General features: G+C 38.9%; 1 protein-coding gene across 6 annotated transcripts in view; it reads right to left on the bottom strand.

Moving 5' to 3' along the window:
- The window catches only part of HEATR5A (HEAT repeat containing 5A), a 112,873-nt gene extending 97,018 nt beyond the window's left edge, over window positions 1–15,855 (bottom strand). For 5 of the 6 annotated variants that reach the window (XM_082853317.1, XM_082853319.1, XM_082853322.1 and 2 more), the window contains exon 1: window positions 15,654–15,855. The gene's annotated coding sequence lies outside the window, so the exon portion shown is untranslated. Of the gene's footprint in view, window positions 1–3,216; window positions 3,300–15,653 lie in introns of all 6 variants that reach the window. The other variant, XM_082853318.1, reaches the window with a different exon arrangement.
- Between the last annotated feature and the right edge of the window lie 2,446 nt (window positions 15,856–18,301).

Below are 18,301 nucleotides of genomic sequence, written 5' to 3'. Positions count from 1 at the left end.
CAATTAAGGATAAAGTTAATAAATGTTACAGAAATAATTTCCAGAAGAAAGCTACTAAGTGTACCGAAGGTGAAAAGCAAGTTTGCACTCAGTATATATGACTGTGAGAGGAAAAAAAAACCTGAGTATCATAGAGAAAACTTCTTATAACCACCAGGGCAACTCAAAATCTCAAGAATCAAATTACCCTTTTTAGAGGTCATTAGGACTGCTCAAGAGACATTTTTTTCCTTAGGCAGCAGCAATATTGTGGTGTAAAATGATCTATCAAGAAGCAAAATAGCTAACACAATGCAATAATAAATAATTCAGTAAAAGGTTGAGATCATAAGCAGGGCATAAAGTTATCTACAATGCCCTCAATACATTCCTCATATAAATCACTCCTAAAAGAAGCAGACAATTCACACTGGTAATCCCACATCTAAACCCCCAAATCTAAAAATGCACCTGCAATCTCCACATACCTACCATCAGTGAGAGAAGCAAATGCATTTTGCAAATAACAGATGCTCCTGCTCTAACCTACAGTTTCACTTTAGGATGATGAATACAAACGAAGTCAATCTACCGTTATGTTTTAATCTAACCACAACCCTATGGCTATATATACCTGAAGGATGCTTATTTTTCTAGTTTTTCTCTTATTTTCCATTTTTATGTTTGTTGAGATTACGAAGTGATTAAAAGTGAACATATATCATTTTTCAAGGTACAGTTATGCTACTTGAAAAAAAGATTCCATCAAACTGTTGTGTGCCAACTGTAATGCCAGCCATTATTTTTGACAGAAACTAATTATTTATTGATCACTCATTATAGTCCAGGCACTACTCCAAGCGCTTTACATTTTCTTGAATAATTAATTCGCAAAACTGTCCTTGGGTAGCTATTTTTATTAGCACTATTTTAAGATGAGGACATTGAGGCACAGAGAAGTTGAGTAGCTTTCCTAAGGTCACACAGAACCTGGTCATACACTTCAGCAATCTGACTCTAGATATATGTGCTTTAACCACGAGATACTATGCTGCTACCCTTTTAACCAATCAAGCCTGTCAAACACCTTGAAGCCAGGCATTTTATTTATTCATTCATTCATTTTTATTGAAATATAGTTGATATGCAATATTATAATAGTTTCAAGTATACTACATAATGATTTGACATTTGCAAACATGAAATGATCACCATATCTGTATAGGGTTTACAGAACTATATTGGGAACATATGCTGAAGTTTATGCAGGGGGGAATAAGTCTCCCTAATCTTTTTGGTCGTTTTAGTTTTTTAAAATGATTTATTATGTCATTTTGAAGAGAGAAAAGAGAAAAAAAATCACATACATGCAAAGAAAACATCAAACACAAAATAAGATAGGTTTGTCAAATTGGTTTGTTGTTTTTTTCTTTCCAGAGCATTAAAAGACAATTTACAAAATGAATAAGCCACTCAGCAGTAAATGGAACTAATTCCAGAATGTATCAAGCAGTTAAAGTTTCGGAATCTTTCTCATACTTAAATTTAAATTACTTTTCTTTGACTCTCAACTCACGTCTCTAAAAGACATCACAACAGCTTCAACTCAGCCTCCAGTCTTTAGCTTCTCAGTATTGTTCAAAAAGCATACAGTAAAACAAACAAACAAAAAACCTCTCAAGAATCTCCCATACTTCAGGTACATTCATAAATCTTTTTAAAACCTATTCCTTTCAAAAAACAAAACAAAACCCCAAAACAGTAATTAGCTTGTTGGGGAAGAAGGAAATTTTCCTCTACCCTTTAGGTTTTTCTGGATGGTCTAAGATTAAATTGACATGAGACAGATTAACAGGAGAAAAATTTAGTTCTGGACATACAGGAACCCCATACACAAGAGGGTCAAAGACCCCAGATACATGAAATGTTGAAAGACAGAAAGGTAAAATAAGGTATTATGCCATTCTAAGCTAAGGAATGGGACAGTGGCTTGGGGCTTCGAAGGGCAGGAAGAGTCATTCACAGGACGATTAAGAAGAGTAAATGTTTGGTAACTAGATGTTTGCTCTCACATAGAGATGGGTCTACTTAGATTAAAATTACCTCCAGCAATAACTCTTTTCTGGGAAAAATCCCAAATTTAAATTCTTCTAAGTAGTTATGGGAGGGGCAGTATTTTCTCTTGAACCCAAAGCATCTCGACTGCCTTTAGTTCAAAACAATCCTCATGCAAAAGTGACACACTTCGGGCAGCTCGTTCTGAATCCCAAGATTTAATCTAGAAAGAAGATGGATCATTCTTTACTGACCTATTATTCCCTATGACCTGTGATTCAGGATTTGCAAAATTATAGGTTACAAAATAGGAACTCACAAGTTACACAGAGCATTAGGTCATAATTAAGATGTTGCCTAAGGAAGGTTGCCCTTGGTAGAAAGAAAATGAGGTCTTTCTGTTACTGTACTTTAAATATCCGTAGGCACAGTCTTAAAGTTGGTTTGCTGACACACTGTATTTCACTGGTTGTAGGGTAAAATGAATATTGAAGGAAATCACTTATAATTCTAGAGTTAACAGTTTCTTCTTAATGATTTTAAAATCCTGTCTGTATTCCATTTTTGAATCTGAAATACCTTGCTTCTTCCTACAATAAACTATTTCAAAATTCACCTTAAAAAAAAAGCCTTCCTTCAGGAAGCCTTTCATGATTATACTGTCTTCTCTTGGTATAGCACTTTTTCCATTATTATAGTTATGCTTCATAAAATGTTTGGCTTCTCTAGCCATCATTTAAATTGTGAGATGCTCCTGGTATTTTTCCAAATCATGATTCAAAAATGTTAACAATGATTATTAGAGTAGTAGCATTATGGGTAATGCTATCTTCTCTAGTCTCCAAATTTTTAATGATTTAAAAACTTTTAAAATGACACCCTTAGAAACCAATAAATAAACTAAACTTCCGTTAGATTCCTAACTTTTATAATCCATAATACCATTTGTTAGCATCATCTTCGTAACATCACAAGTGGGAAGGACAAATGTATTGCCTGCTGTAGTTCACGGCAATGCCTTTCACTTTCCAAACAGATTCCCAAATCACAAATTGACAACAGTAGCTATTACTCACTGAGCCAGGAACTTTTAGGTGCTTAATTTATATCACCTCTAATCATCACAAGGAAGAAAGCAAGGAAGGCATTACTCATCCCCATTTTATGGAAGAAAAAACTTACATGCCAATAAACAGTAGAGCTGAAAATGAACCCAGGTCTCTTTGGCAACAAAGCTCATTCTCCTTCCTCAATGCTAGGAAGCCCTTCCCCAGGGGGAAAAAAGGAAAAACAGCATTTTTCATTAAGATGTAAGAGACAAAAAGTGTGGAATAAACAGGGCATGGCAGGGGGTGGGGTGGGGAGGCATTACTTTATATTTGGGCTCATTCTCTCCCTATTTCCCCCTACACCTTTTAGTAAATCACAAAATAGGTTTCACCTCCCAAGTCCCCCAAGGGTAAGGGTCAAACAATTAAAAAGGCAGCACTGGGAAAACAGCAAAAGGAACAATACAGATGAGGTTGGTAAACTTAAAATTAAAAGCTAAACATGTCAAGACAGTAGACTTATAACAATGCAGACTAGTGCTTCTCAACTCTGGCTGCTTTTTTTTTTTTTAATTAAAAAAATGTTTTTTAACATCTTTATTGGAGTATAATTGCTTTACAATGGTGTGTTAGTTTCTGCTTTATAACAAAGTGAATCAGCTATACGTATACATATATCCCCATATCTCCTCCCTCTTGCATCTCCCTCCCACCCTCCCTATCCCACCCCTCTAGGTGGTCACAAAGCACTGAGCTGACCTCCCTGTGCTATGTGGCTGCTTCCCACCAGCTATCTATGTTACATTTGGTAGCGTATATATGTCCATGCCACTCTCACTTCGTCCCAGCTTACCCTTCCCCCTCCCCGTGTCCTCAAGTCCATTCTCTATGTCTGCGTCTTTATTCCTGTCCTGCCCCTAGGTTCTTCAGAACCTTTTTTTTTTTTAGATTCCATATATATGAGTTAGCATACAGTATTTGTTTTTCTCTTTCTGACTTACTTCACTCTGTATGACACACTCTAGGTCCATCCACCTCACTACAAATAACTCAATTTCATTTCTTTTTATGGCTGAGTAATATTCCATTGCGTATATGTGCCACATCTTTATCTATTCATCTGTCAATGGATACTTAGGTTGCTTCCATGTCCCGGCTATTGTAAAGAGAGCTGCAATGAAATTGTGGTACATGGGTCGTTTTGAGTTATGGTTTTCTCAGGGTATATGCCCAGTAGTGGTATTGCTGGGTCGTATGGCAGTTCTATTTTTATTTTTTTAAGGAAGCTCCATATTGTTCTCCATAGTGGCTATATCAATTTACAGTCCCACCAACAGTGCAGGAGGGTTCCCTTTTCTCCACACCCTCTCCAGCATTTATTGTTTGTAGATTTTTTGATGACAGCCTCTGGCTGCTTTTAAAAAATACTGAAGTTGAGCCTAAACCAACTTAATCAGAATCTCTGGAGGCTGGGGTGCTGTGACAAATGGATTTTTCATTTAATCCTCACATCACCATTATAAAATGGTGACCAGGGGTAGGCTGCAGCTCCACTCACCACCAAAGTCATCCCTCTGCTGGCCAATCACCCCTGATTTTCCAGGAGGAAAATCACATACAAGTTTTGGAGCAATGGCTTGTAAGAAGCCCACACCCTGTTTCCTTCTGACGTTGAGTTCATTTTGTTGTCCTTGGAAAAGGCTGTTTTTCTTTAACCAAAAATAACCAAAACACTTAAAAAAACCCAAAAAAACTAGCACTATTAATTTATAAGTAAAGAATGCTGAGACTAGATAATATAGATAATTTTAATAGCTGATTAGTGTCCCCTACTCTCCTATAATTCATCTATTAAATTGGGTAAGAAAAATTTAACTTGATTATTATTTTTAGATAAGCCCATAGCAACTGAAACTGCTTTAGGAAATAGCAGGAATACGACAATGAAATTCAAATCTGTGATATTAGTATTTGACATGAATTTAGTCTTTCTAGTTGTCTGTAATAACCCTAAAAATAAATTAGTTAACCATTAGTTAATACTTTAAAATGTTAAGTGTATAATACTGATTTAAGCTCAGTAAGGATTTGATTTAGCTGAGTGATTCAAAATTATACGTACTTTAAAACTAAATATTATAAATATAAAAACTTCATAGCCAATACTGAGATTTTAGAAAAGCTGATAGATTCATAGTGACAGTACAAACAGATTCCACTCTTTTGGAAAATATAAAGAAGCCATAGAAATATAAAAACCATTTGTCAAAAGCATCAGCTTTTGAAAATTCATGCCAGAGAAAGAAAAAGGAAAATATCACAAGCGTAAGTGTTGATTACAGCACTATGAAAAGTGAAAACTGGAAACCTGCAAGTCCAACATCAGAGAAATGGTTAACTTAAGTTTGACATTTTCAAAGAGTATTAGGCTCTTATTAAAAATTATAATTATGGAAACTATAAGTACATAAATCTTAAACGTCGAGGGCGTGCCATAGGTAAAGCAGTGTTTCCTAAAGAGTGTTTTGTAGAACAATAGCGCCAAAGAATGAGGAAATGAGGATAAGTGTTGTGTGTGAGGGAGCAGAATCCAAATCCAAATCCAAATCCAAATCGTTTTGGGAAATGCCAAGTTGGCAGTTTTCCTTCCTACAGAGGGTCCCCACACATGTAATATGGTAATGTGCACTACGTATTGCCAGGAGCGTGTGTGTGTGTGTGTGTGTACATACACATAAAATATATATAGGGTGGGCAAAAAAGTGCCTTCAGTTTTTTAAGTAAAAATAAAAGACACACTTTTCATTTTCACCAAGAACTTCATTGAAAAATGTATTCACCCTTTTGTTCCACTATCTTCTGCCATCTTTCAGGCAACTTCATAATTCCATCTTCTCAAAACTTTTTATCTTTTTGAGAAAAGAACTGTTCCAGGTGCATTTTACAGCCTTCCAGGGAACTGAATTTTTTTCCAATAAGAGAATTTTGCAAAGCCCGAAATCAATGGAAATCCGAAAGTGCAATATCTGGTGAATACAGCAGATGAATCAGAACTTCCCAGCCAAGCTGTAACAGTTTTTGCCTGGTCATCAAAGAAACATGCGGTCTTGCGTTATCCTGATGGAAGATGATGCGTTTTCTGTTGACTAACTCCGAATGCTTTCTGTTGAGTGCTGCTTTCAGTTGGTCTAATTGGGAGCGGTACTTGTTAGAATTAATCGTTTAGTTTTACAGAAGAAGCTCATAATAGAGCACTCCCTTCCAACCCCACCATATACACATCACCTTCTTTGGATGAAGACCAGCCATTGGTGTGGTTGGTAGTGGTTCACTTTGCTTGCCCCACGATCTCTTCTGTTCCACACTGTTGTACAGTATCCACTTTTCATCTCCCATCACAATTTGTTTTAAAAACGGCACGTTTTCATTACATTTCAGCAGAGAATCGCATATGGAAATACGGTCAAGAAGGTTTTTTTGTCTTAAATTATGTGGAACCCAAACATCAAAGTGATTCACATAACCAAGATGGTGCAAATGATTTTCAACACTTGATTTGGATATTTTGAGTATGTCGGCTATCTCCCACCTCATATAAGGTTGATGGTTCTCAATTAATGTCTCGATTTGATCGCTAGCAACTTCAACTGGTCTACCTGACTGTGGAGCATCATCCAGCAAGAAATCTCCAGCATGAAACTTCGCAAACCACTTCTGACATGTTCGATCAGTCACAGCGCCTTCTCCATACACTGCACAAATCTTTTTTTGTGTTTCAGTTGTGTTTTTACCTTTCTTGAAATAATAAAGCATAATATGCCAAAAATGTTGTTTTTCTTCCATCTTCAATATTAAAATGGCTATACAAAAATTCACCAATTTTGATGTCTTATTATTTTTTATTTTTTTAATAGATCTTTATTGGAGTATAATTGCTTCACAATACCGTGTTAGTTTCTGCTGTACAACAAAGTGAATCAGCCATATGCATACATACGTCCCCATATCCCCTCCCTCTTGAGCCTCCCTCTGATCCTCCAGAGCCCACCCCTCTAGGTCATCAGAAAGCAGCCAGCTAATCTCCCTGTTCTATGCTGCTGTTTCCCACTAGCTAACTATTTTACATTCGGTGGTGTACATATGTCGATGCTACTCTCACTTCGCCCCAGCTTCCCCCTCCCACCCCGTGTCCTCAAGTCCGTTCTCGATGTCTACATCTTTATTCCTGGCCTGCAACTCGGTTCATCAGTACCATTTTTTTAAGATTCCACATATATGCATTAGCATACGGTATTTGTTTTTCTCTTTCTGACTTACTTCACTCTGTATAACAGACTCTAGGTCCATCCACCTCACTACAAATAACTCAATTTCGTTTCTTCTTATGGCTGAGTAATATTCCATTGTATATATATGCCACATCTTCTTTATCCATTCATCCGTCAGTGGACATTTAGGTTGCTTCCATGTCCTGGCTATTGTAAATAGTGCTGCAGTGAACACTGCAGTACATGACTCTTTTTGAATTACGGTTTTCTCAGGATATATGCCCAGTAGTGGGATTGCTGGGTCATGTGGTAGTTCTATTTTTAGCTTTTTAAAGACCGTCCATACTGTTTTCCATAGTGGTTGTATCAATTTACATTCCTACCAACAGTGGAGGGTCCCCTTTTCACCACACCCTTTCCAGCATTTACTGTTTCTATATTTTTTGATAATGGCCATTTTGACCAGCGTGAGGTGATACCTCATTGTAGTTCTGATTTGCATTTCTCTAATAATTAGTGATGTTGAGCATCTTTTCATGTGCCTCTTGGCCGTCTGTATGTCTTCCTTGGTGAAATGTCTATTTAGGTCTTCCACCCATTTTTTAACTGCATTGTTTGTTTTTTTGATATTGAGCTCCATAAACTGTTTGTATATTTTGGAGATTAATCCCTTGTTGTTTCATTTGCAAATATTTTCTCCCAATCTGAGGGTTGTCTTTTTGTCTTGTTTATGGTTTCCTTTGCTGTGCAGAAGCTTTTAATTAAGTCCCATTTGTTTTTGTTTTTATTCCCGTTACTCTAGAAGGTGGGTCAAAAAAGATCTTGCTGTGGTTTATGTCAAAGAGTGTTTTTTTCTATGTTTCCTCTAAGAGTTTTATAGTGTTTGGTCTTACATTTAAGTCTTTAATCCATTTGGAGTTTACTTTTGTGTATGGTGTTAGGTAGTGTTCTAATTTCATTCTTTTACATGCAGCTGTCCAGTTTTCCCAGCACCACTTACTGAAAAGGCTGTCTTTTCTCCATTGTATGCTCTTGCCTCCTTTGTTGTAAATTAGGTACCCATGTGTGTGTGGGTTTATCCCTGGGTATTCTATCCTGTACCGCTGATGTATATTTCTGTTTCTGTGCCCGTACCATACTATCTTGATTACTGTAGCTTTTTGGTATAGTTTGAAGTTGTGGAGCCTGATTCCCCCAACACTATTTTTCTTTCTCAAGATTGCTTTGGCTATTCGGGGCCTTTTGTGTTTCCATACGAATTGTAAAATTTTTTGTTCTAATTCTGTGAAGAATGCCATTGGTAGTTTGATGGGGATTGCACTGAATCTGCAGATTGCTTTGGGTAGTATAGTCATCTTCAAATATTGATTCTTCCAATCCAAGAACATGGTATATTTCTCCATTTATGTCATCTTTGATTCCTTTCATCAGCGTTTTATAGTTTTCTGAGTACAAGTCTTTCGCCTCCTTAGGCAAGTTTACTCCTTGGTATTTTATTCTTTTTGTTGCAATGGTAAATGGGAGTGTTTCCTTAATTCTCTTTTTGATTTTTCATTGTTGGTGTATAGGAATGTCAGAGATTTCTGTGCATTAATTTTGCATCCTGCAAAACCTTACCAAATTCACTGGTTAGTTCTGGTAGTTTTCTGGTGGTATCTTTAGGATTTTCAAGTATAGTATCATGTCATCTGCAAACAGTGACAGTTTTACTTCTTTTGCAATCTGGATTCCTGGTAAGTCTTTTTTTAAATGCATGCAGATATGACAGCTGTCACATGTAATCTAACAAAATCGTTTCAAATGAAGTTAAAGACAACTAAGTGCTACTAGAGCTATCTTACAGAAAAAACTGAATGAACCTTTTGGCCCACCCAGTATATATATGGCACTTGATGTTTCTCAACATCTTTTAAGTATGAACCTTTGCCCCACCTTTACCTTTTTCTTGTTTTGCCCAGCTGGGAACCCTGTGAACTCAGTGTTCTATAGTACACAATCTTTAAATACTAATCATTAAAGACTATTGTAAGTGAAAAAATTTAAAATTCCCTTTTGCTTATACTGTGATAGGATTTTTTTAAGAAGTAGAAGAATGCGTAACAAGTCAATGTCACACTTCTGCTTAAAAGTAGCCATTTCTGGGACTTCCCTGGTGGTGCAGGGGTGAAGAATCCACCTGCCAACACAGGGGACACGGGTTTGAGCCTTGGTCCGGGAAGATCCCACATGCTGCAGAGCAACTAAGCCTATGCACCACAACTACTAAGCCTGCGCTCTAGAGCCCACATGCCAAAACTACTGACGCCTGTGTGCCTAGAGCCCATGCTCCGCAACAAGAGAAGCCACCGCAATGAGAAGCCTGCGCACCACAACAAAGAGTAGGCCCCGTTCGCCGCAACTAGAGAAAGCCCACATGCAGCAACGAAGACCCAACGCAGCCAAAAATAAATAAATAAATAAAATTTTAAAAAATAATAAATTTATTTAAAAAGTAGCCATTTCTGATTAATATTTTGGATCAAATTATCTAACATTCAGAATTCTAAATATAAACAGAATCTTTTCTACTCCTGGAATATGAGTAAAGAAAAAAATAGTTTTAATTAACCTAGTATATTTAAGATTTATCAGTTCACATAAAAATCTGTATTATTCATAATTTTAACAATCTAAAAATGGCTTGTTGCACCATAAATTTTAAAATTTCATTTTTGGATTCTGAATACAATTCCCATAAAATCAACTTAATCCATTTTGTCATATGACAAAAATCTAACTTGCACCATGCCCCAGGCACAGCACTAATACCTTGTTTTACTATACAATGAAAATACATTGTGTACCAAGATTCAAACAATATTTCCTGCAAACTTGGTAGAAATGGCAAGAATGTTGCTTCTCACCACTGCATAACACAAGTCAATAGGAAAGGCAGATACGCTCAACTCCAAAAACTGATGGGGAGCACATCCTATAGGACAGAGAAGCTAGGATGGAATAGGAAAGAAACAGGAGTTATACAGAAATTTCTAAGTTGGGGTAAGAAAGGGCCAGAAGTAGGGATGCAATTTCCTTTGCCTTCCTTTCTTGTTTTTCCAAAGTGCTGTAGATTACCATTAGGGACGAGAAGAATGGCAGAAGCTGGATTCGATGAAGGAGATTGCCAATAGGGGCCCCATTTGATGTCCAGCCCTGGGAATTCTCCTTGCAGATTACAAAAGAGAAAACCTTGAAGGGTAAAAGGAAGTATGGGTGGAGGGGGAGGGGAACTGAGCAGCAGGAACCAACTCTAATAAGGAAATGGTGGAACAGGAACTAACATTTCTTGAGGATTTACTTACTAGAAACTTTTAATTCACTATCTCATTTAATCTTCATAACACTGAGACTCAGATATTATCATCCTCATTTTACAGATGACGATAATGAGTTAAGCAATTTGTCCAACATGAAGACGCTATTTAAGTGGAAGAAAGATTAACGCCTACATCTGTCTAGTTTCAATGTCCATGTTCCTTCAACTACTTTCTACATTCTCTTCATATAGTCTCTAATCACTGCTATTACTGACAGTTACTGCCATGCCCACTGAAGCATCTAATCTTTATAACTTTGTTCTTTCTTATCACTTCACCCTCATCTTAGGTCTCCAATACTTTTAGGCTTTTTGATAAAGTGTGAAGTCTACTAGAGACATCAACTTCCAGAGGGCCCTTTCCATCTAGACAGTAAATCAATAAGTACTAACAGTGTTAGATTAGTCTTTGGCTATTCTTGACAATTTTTATCACTCTTTATTCCACAAACCAACTCTTCCACCTCCCCCTGGGAAGAAAGATTTCACTTTGGAATTCCAGAAGGCAAATTTTAAAAGAGAAATTTTACTCTAATATCTCCTACCACACTCAATTTGAAAGTCACTATCTAAGCAATCTCACTACTTGGTACCTAATTATGAATCCAGTAACAAGAAGTACAATAAAAAACAAAACAAGTTTAAAAAAAAGAAGATATACAGCAATTGTTTCAAAGATCATGACCTTTACTGACGTAAGTTTCTTGTCTCTCAACGCCAGTTTATTCTTAGTTTAGTTTAGACATGACTAATAATCCAGTTATCTGGATTCTAGTTAGGGTGGAGTAGAGCACCATATTAAAAGTGAAGAAGCAAACTCATTGAGAGCAGGAGAAGTCAGAGCAGGCAGGTATCAGTGATGGAAGTGACCAAAATACTATTTAATACAGATATTTTAAAAAGCAGGCAATATGGGGATACTTAGTTCAAGAGCAAAGTGCCCAAGATGCCATTATTCCCCCAGCTCATCAGAGGCCAGGAATCCTTGCTCAATTTTCCAAAATGTCACTGTTTTTGCTGCTCATGAAATCTGCCACCTAGGATTTCCTAGTCAGCCATTAGAGTCCACCTGCTATAGAATCCCCTCCTTTTTCCCCTTCTAACTATTCATGGCTCTTGCACGCTGGTTAGCATTCACAGATTCACCCTTAATGCACACTATGGTCTGACATCTTGGCTTTTCCTCACGGTTCCCACTTCTATTACAACATATCTTATGAAATGCCTAGTCTATAATTTAGCTACAGCTCTGACTCTCTTGGAGCCCTACCTGAGGGTTCTTGTTTTTTAGCAGACACTGCTTCCTACTCCCTGCCAGATGCCTAAGTAGGCTCTTAACGTTGCAAGTGCAGCTCCCTGGAACAACTCCATTATTCCTCTGCTTTCTGGCTGCCACCATCATGGCCCACCCAAGTAATACACTGAACATACCATCTATTACCTCTAACCCCTAGTTGCCCTGGGGCAGCACTCCATAATCAAACTCACTGATATTTCTGCAGCAAAAGATAAACATTCACATAAAGGTGGGATAAATAATGACTATAAATAGCTTCATATCAGCTCAGGTGATGTTTTGCTGCCAAATGAGTTAAGAAAAAAAGCCTTTTGGACTCTGTAAGTTTACGGGATTTTATACCTGCATATACTTTTCTCATCTTTTTTGTTTTTTTGCTTTGCAGATTTCCTCCCAAAATATCTTTAAAAAATTTTTGTGCATTTCAATGGGTAATTTCAATTTTCTGATTTTTTTTTTTTTTTTTTGCGATACGCGGGCCTCTCACTGTTGTGGCCTCTCCTATTGTGGAGCACAGGCTCCGGATGCGCAGGCTCAGTGGCCATGGCTCACGGGCCCAGCCGCTCCGCGGCATGTGGGATCTTCCCGGACCAGGGCACCAACCCGTGTCCCCTGCATCGGCCGGCAGACTCTCAACCACTGCGCCACCAGGGAAGCCCCTGATAATTTTACTTACATAAAAAATGTATTGAACAAGTGAGGTATTATTATGAATATATATACAAAAACATGCATATATTCAACATACAGAAATCTACAAGCCCAAGAGAAAAGGATATAGACAGATGCTGTTGTATATCCATAGAGAAGCATAATCTAGAAAATAAGTACAAAGAAGTACATATATAAAATATTTTATTTAGTGAAGTTAGAACCATACCATGGTTTTAAGATTAGCAAAAGTATATACTCTGCTTTAAATATTTAAATATCACCTCATACAAGTTTTCCTTCTTTCCTGTCACATAATTAGCTCTAATTTCTTAGGCAGGTAACACTAACATAATACTTTAATATGGCTATATTATGCTTCTTTTCTAGAAATAATTATCTTTTAAGTTGTTACTACTAAAAGAAAATCCCTAACATGATTCAGGATACATGCTCCAGTTTCAATCTGTTGGATATCTGTTTAGACGGTTCCAATTTCCAATTTGAGTCTTACTGTATATATACGTTTGACTTCATGCTCACAGTTACACTGTCAACAATTTTCTGTCTGATCTTTTAATCAATGTCACTAGATTCATGGTAAAAAAAAAAAAGTCTGAGTAAAAATAACTTACTGTTACTTGTGAAAAACACAAATATTAAAAAGAGACTTTACTAAATGAAAAAAAAATTTCCACATCAGATCTAAATTAAAACTAAAATTATAAAGTTGTTAGAAAACACGTAAAAATCCTTCCCTTTCTCTAGCCTTCCAAAAGGCTAGGATTGCTGAAATTAAAAATTATTAGGTAAATATAATAGAAAAGGCATGACCTTTTTCCCTCATTACACATCTAGGATGTGGAAGCATTTATGGGATCCAGTAGTTCACCTAACATAATTAAAAAGATGAAGAATTAAAACTGAACTTAACCTACTTCCTCCCACAAAAGATACAGTGATTAAGAGTTTACAGAGTTCTAGTCCAGGGTCAGCAATTTTTTCCTGTGAAGGACCAGAGAGTAAATACTTTAGGCTGTGTGGACCACACAGTCTCTATCACAACTACTCATAAACAATACATAAACGGCCATAAATAGATGAGTGTGGTTATGTTCCAGTACATTATCTATAAAAACTGGCAGCAGGCTGGATTTGACCCACAGCCTGTCAATTGCTGACCCCTAGTGTAACCCAAAGAATTTAACACTACAACTAGACAAAAGATTCAATTAAATGATATAAACAAGTCTCTACTAATTCCTTAGGCCTCAGTTCATTCATTTCTTAAATGAAGTTTAATAACAGTTTCTGCAGTCTCCTTAAAATGCAGAAATGCTTTTATGTGAGAGGACTAAGGTCCCACGAAGGGGCTGTTCAAAGCCATCAACTATACTATGGATAATTAATGAAACACAAAAGTCAATAAAGCCTTTTTAAAAAAATGCCGATGTCATTAAACTGGTTAATCAGGATTTAGAATACAAGGATTTTAGAATATGAAGGGACCTGAACAAATCCAGAGTTTAATCTTTTATTTTATTCAAAAGATAATTAAGAAAAGCTCATAAAGGTTATCAACTCTCTCAATCCCCTTTTTGAAATAAAGCTGAATGGAAGAAAGGAAGATAGGTGTATTGCTTAAAGACGAGAGTTCTTAAATTTTTTCCTTAGAGAACGTATTATTAGTGCAATTTCTAAAAATTTTAAGGTACTTTGTATTATGTATTTTCTGTTCTTAAGTCAGACACAATGATAAACAAAAAGAAAAGAAGAGAAAAGTTAACAAAGATCCATAAACAGCAGTGGAGGAGCTTAAGCTAAAATTCAGGTCTCCCGTCAGTTTAGGAATCTTCCAATACTATATCTATATAAAATAGCTGTACTTTTTCCAACTGTCACTATTCTTGTTATAAACCCTGCCTGCTTACCCATTTCATTAAAGGGGAAAAAATCTATGGTATTAAAATGTAAGACAAATCTCGGCTTCAATGCTGACCTGAAACCACTTTCTCAAAGACATACTTTCTAAAATGTTTGAAAATGAAACAGGGCAATTCTCCTTTCCCCATCCACCTAATCCCAGCTCCAAGCACACTTTTTCCTTACACTATAATCTCACCAGAGTATTTTCTCTGACAAAGTTCTGAACCATACTTATGGGCCCCTTTTTTCCCTTTTAACGTCTTCTCTAGGCTGTTAACTTCCTTAAGGGCGCTGAGCCTGCACATAAAAGATGCTGAGTATTTGTTGAATAAATGACTGCACATAAAAACAGTGTATAACTATGACCTTTAATAAAGGAGCGCAAATCATTTGACACGTATTCTCTGACTTGACAGTTACAAAAATCATCTTACCTTATCGGAGGTATACATTACTGTGACTAGTAAATACCATAAAGCGTTTCATAAAGTTTCCAAAGACTTTATAATCCCTTGAAATGACACTGTGCTGGCCGAAAGTAGGGTAAGAAGAAGTGCTTCCTCGTACTAAGCAAATGCTACCCCGGCAAAGGCTTACTTTCCTTGCGAGAATGCACTATCCATAAACCACTCCACTGCTCCCGGAAACGCGCCTCCAGGGTTGCGCGCGGGCGTTCGGAGAACCTCTCCCGAAGCTCGGGTTGGGGCCCCGCTCCCGGCCAACCCCCGGCGCGGCGGGCGCCGCCAGGGCGGGTCCGGGGAGTGGCGCGCCGGCGAAGCGGGCTCCGACCTTCCGACCTTCCCCGCAAGCCTGGGGGCTCCCGCCGGCGGCCAGAGTCCACGCCTACCTGTTGTGCACGGGGAAAACCAGACTTTCCCGGAGCCCAAGAAGAAGGACGGAGTGCACGGCTACTCTGCCATCCCCGCGCCGCACTTCGGCCCCTTCTCGGCGGGCTCCGGCCCCTTCGGCCAAATCACCTAATCCCTCGTCCCGTTCCTGCTCCCCGGGTCCCAGCTTCCTCCACCGCTTCGCTGCCGCGACCACCCCGGGGACCCTCAAGCCGCTCAACTTACAGTGCAGGCCCCGGTGTGTGGTTCTTCGCAGCCAGCAGGCAGCACGGACACCGCCCCCTCGCGCCGGGAGCCGCCTCCACCGCGGGGATTCCCGACTGCTCGCTCCCGGGGTCCGCCACGACCACGACTCAGCGACCGTCCCAGCCTCGCCAAGTTATCGGACCCACAGCGCTGAGACTCGCAGGCTGTAGCGACGGCGGGAGGGGCACGCGCGGGGCGGGACTGAAAGCTCGGAGCCTGGAGTGCGGCGGCAGCCAGCGATTGGGAACGCGCCCCGTACCGCGCCGAAGCCCCGCCAGCCGGCCGCCGAGCTATCGAGCGCCCACACTGGCAGGCGTGACTGCTCCACCTCCGAAAGAGCGATGGCGGAGACTGCGGCCTAGATTGAGGCCAGGTCAGCGTCTTTGCAGTCTGGAGAGCTTGGCCACACCCATTTTTGTTTGTTTTCGACGCTACCCAGAATCCTTGGGGCATCTGAAGTCTAAGACACAACTGGAGCCTGTAGAAATTCAGGCAGGGAGTGCCGTGGGTGTAGGTGGTGGAATGCTAGACTGGGAAGGGGCCTTAGAGAGCCTTGTGTCCTACAGCCCGAAACTCTGGGGCCTGACGTAAAGTAGCTTGCTCAAGGTCACACACCCAGTCACTGGCGGAACTGGGATTAACAACCTCTTGGCCCCAAGTCAAGTGCGTTTTTCTAGTATACTCAGCATTTTGAACGTAATTTTTCAATTTTTATTTTGAAACAAGCACAAGCTTACAGAAATGTTGCAAGTATAGTACAGAAAACACTTTTCTTTCCTGAACCATTTGTGATCTAAGTTGCTGACACAATGCCACATTGTCCCTAAGTACTTCAGTGTGTAGTTCTACTAATAAGCACCTCTATTACATAATCACAATATAACTATCAAAATCAAAATATTTATGTGATACATTACATTTTGCCAGTTGTCCCAATACTGCTCTTTATGATGAAAGGATGCAGTTCAGGATCAAGCACTGTACTTACTTGTCATGTACCTTTAGTCACCTTCAATCTGGAACACTTCCTTGGTCTTTCTTTGACTTTCATATCCTTGATACTTGTGAAGATTCCTGGCCAATTATTCTACAGAATGGCCTTCACTTTGCATCTGTCTGATGCTTACTCATGATTAGATTCAGGGTAGATGTCTTTGATAGGACTCTCAGAGAAGTGATGCTCTGTTCTCATTGCATCCTGTGAGGTGGCACATGATTTTAATGTCTGATTACGGGTGTTTATTTCAATAAGGTAGTGTCTGCCAGGCTTCTCCAGTAGTTACTTTTTTCCTCTTTGTAATTAGGAAGTATTTTGTGGGGGAAATTCTTTGAAACTATGTACATTTTTTTGTTTCTCATCAAACTTTCAATTAATTTATTTCTATCAGTATGAATTCAGAGTTTCCTATTTTATTAAATGTGTTATAATTTATCATTGTTTATTTTGGAGTTCAAATTGTCCCAACTTTGGTCAGTGGGATTCACCCATTCATGCTGGCTTCTGTGTCTTTGTGTGTTTTAAATCCTTTCACAATGTATTATTGTAAAACATTTTTTAAATACAGAAAATTGGAAAGAGTTTTATATAACATATATCCCACCATCCATATTATGCATTAACATTTTACTATTCTGTGCCCTTTTGACACACCTCCATCATTCTTTGAGTACTCCTTTACTTTCTGGCACCTGGATGCAGCCATTTATCCAGGAGTCCTGGTTCCTTTGAGTTGAGAATGGTATTTAGTTAGTTTGTTTGTTTATTTATTTATTTATGTTTGGCTGCATTGGGTCTTCGTTGCTGCGCACGGTCTTTCTCTAGTTGTGGCGAGCGGGGGCTACTCTTCATTGCGGTGCACGGGCTTCTCATTGCGGTGGCTTCTCTTGTTGCGGAACACAGGCTCTAGGCGCGCAGGCTTCAGTAGTTGTGGCACACGGGGTCAGTAGTTGTGGCTCGCAGGCTCTAGAGCGCAGGCTCAGTAGTTGTGGTGCATGGGCTTTGTTGCTCTGCAGCACGTGGGATCTTCCCGGACCAGGGCTCGAACCCATGTCCCCTGAATTGGCAGGCTAATTCTTAACCACTGAGCCACCAGGAACGTCCCCAAGAATGGAATTTAGAAGCAGGAGGCATGCTCACTACTACTGAGGTATCACTGCTCAGGCTGTTTTAGGGTTTGTAGCTAAGGAATATTTGTACATTCATACACATATACAGTGCATCTATATATGTATACTCACACATATACACATTTATAGCTAGATTTCTTTATTTAACTCTGTATGTTGAAAAACCACATGTTCACAGTAAAACCTCCAATCCAGCATCACACAGTTTATTCTAGTTTCCTCCCTTCCACATTTGTAACTCCTTTCTCCTACAGAGAGAATGATGGATCCTATCATCTTTGAGATATTTACTTGTTTGAACACCTCTCCTATATTTAAGCAATCACCCATTGCTGCCATCTCTCCCTTTGGAGGATGCTGCCCTTATCCCACTAAGGTTCTGAAACCCCAAAATTAGCCACCACAAGCCCCTCCTTCTCTTTCCTTATCCCTGCTCCCAAACCCTGTGCCCATGCCCTGTCTGTAAGCCCTCTCCACCCTGCTCAGGCTCCATCCCTTGC

This window comes from Leucopleurus acutus (genome assembly GCF_964270905.1).
Source record: "Leucopleurus acutus genome assembly, chromosome: 1".
In the NCBI taxonomy this organism is placed as follows: Eukaryota; Metazoa; Chordata; class Mammalia; order Artiodactyla; family Delphinidae; genus Leucopleurus; species Leucopleurus acutus.
Note: the sequence above shows the minus strand (reverse complement) of the source record. Positions and strands in the feature narration are given on the sequence as shown.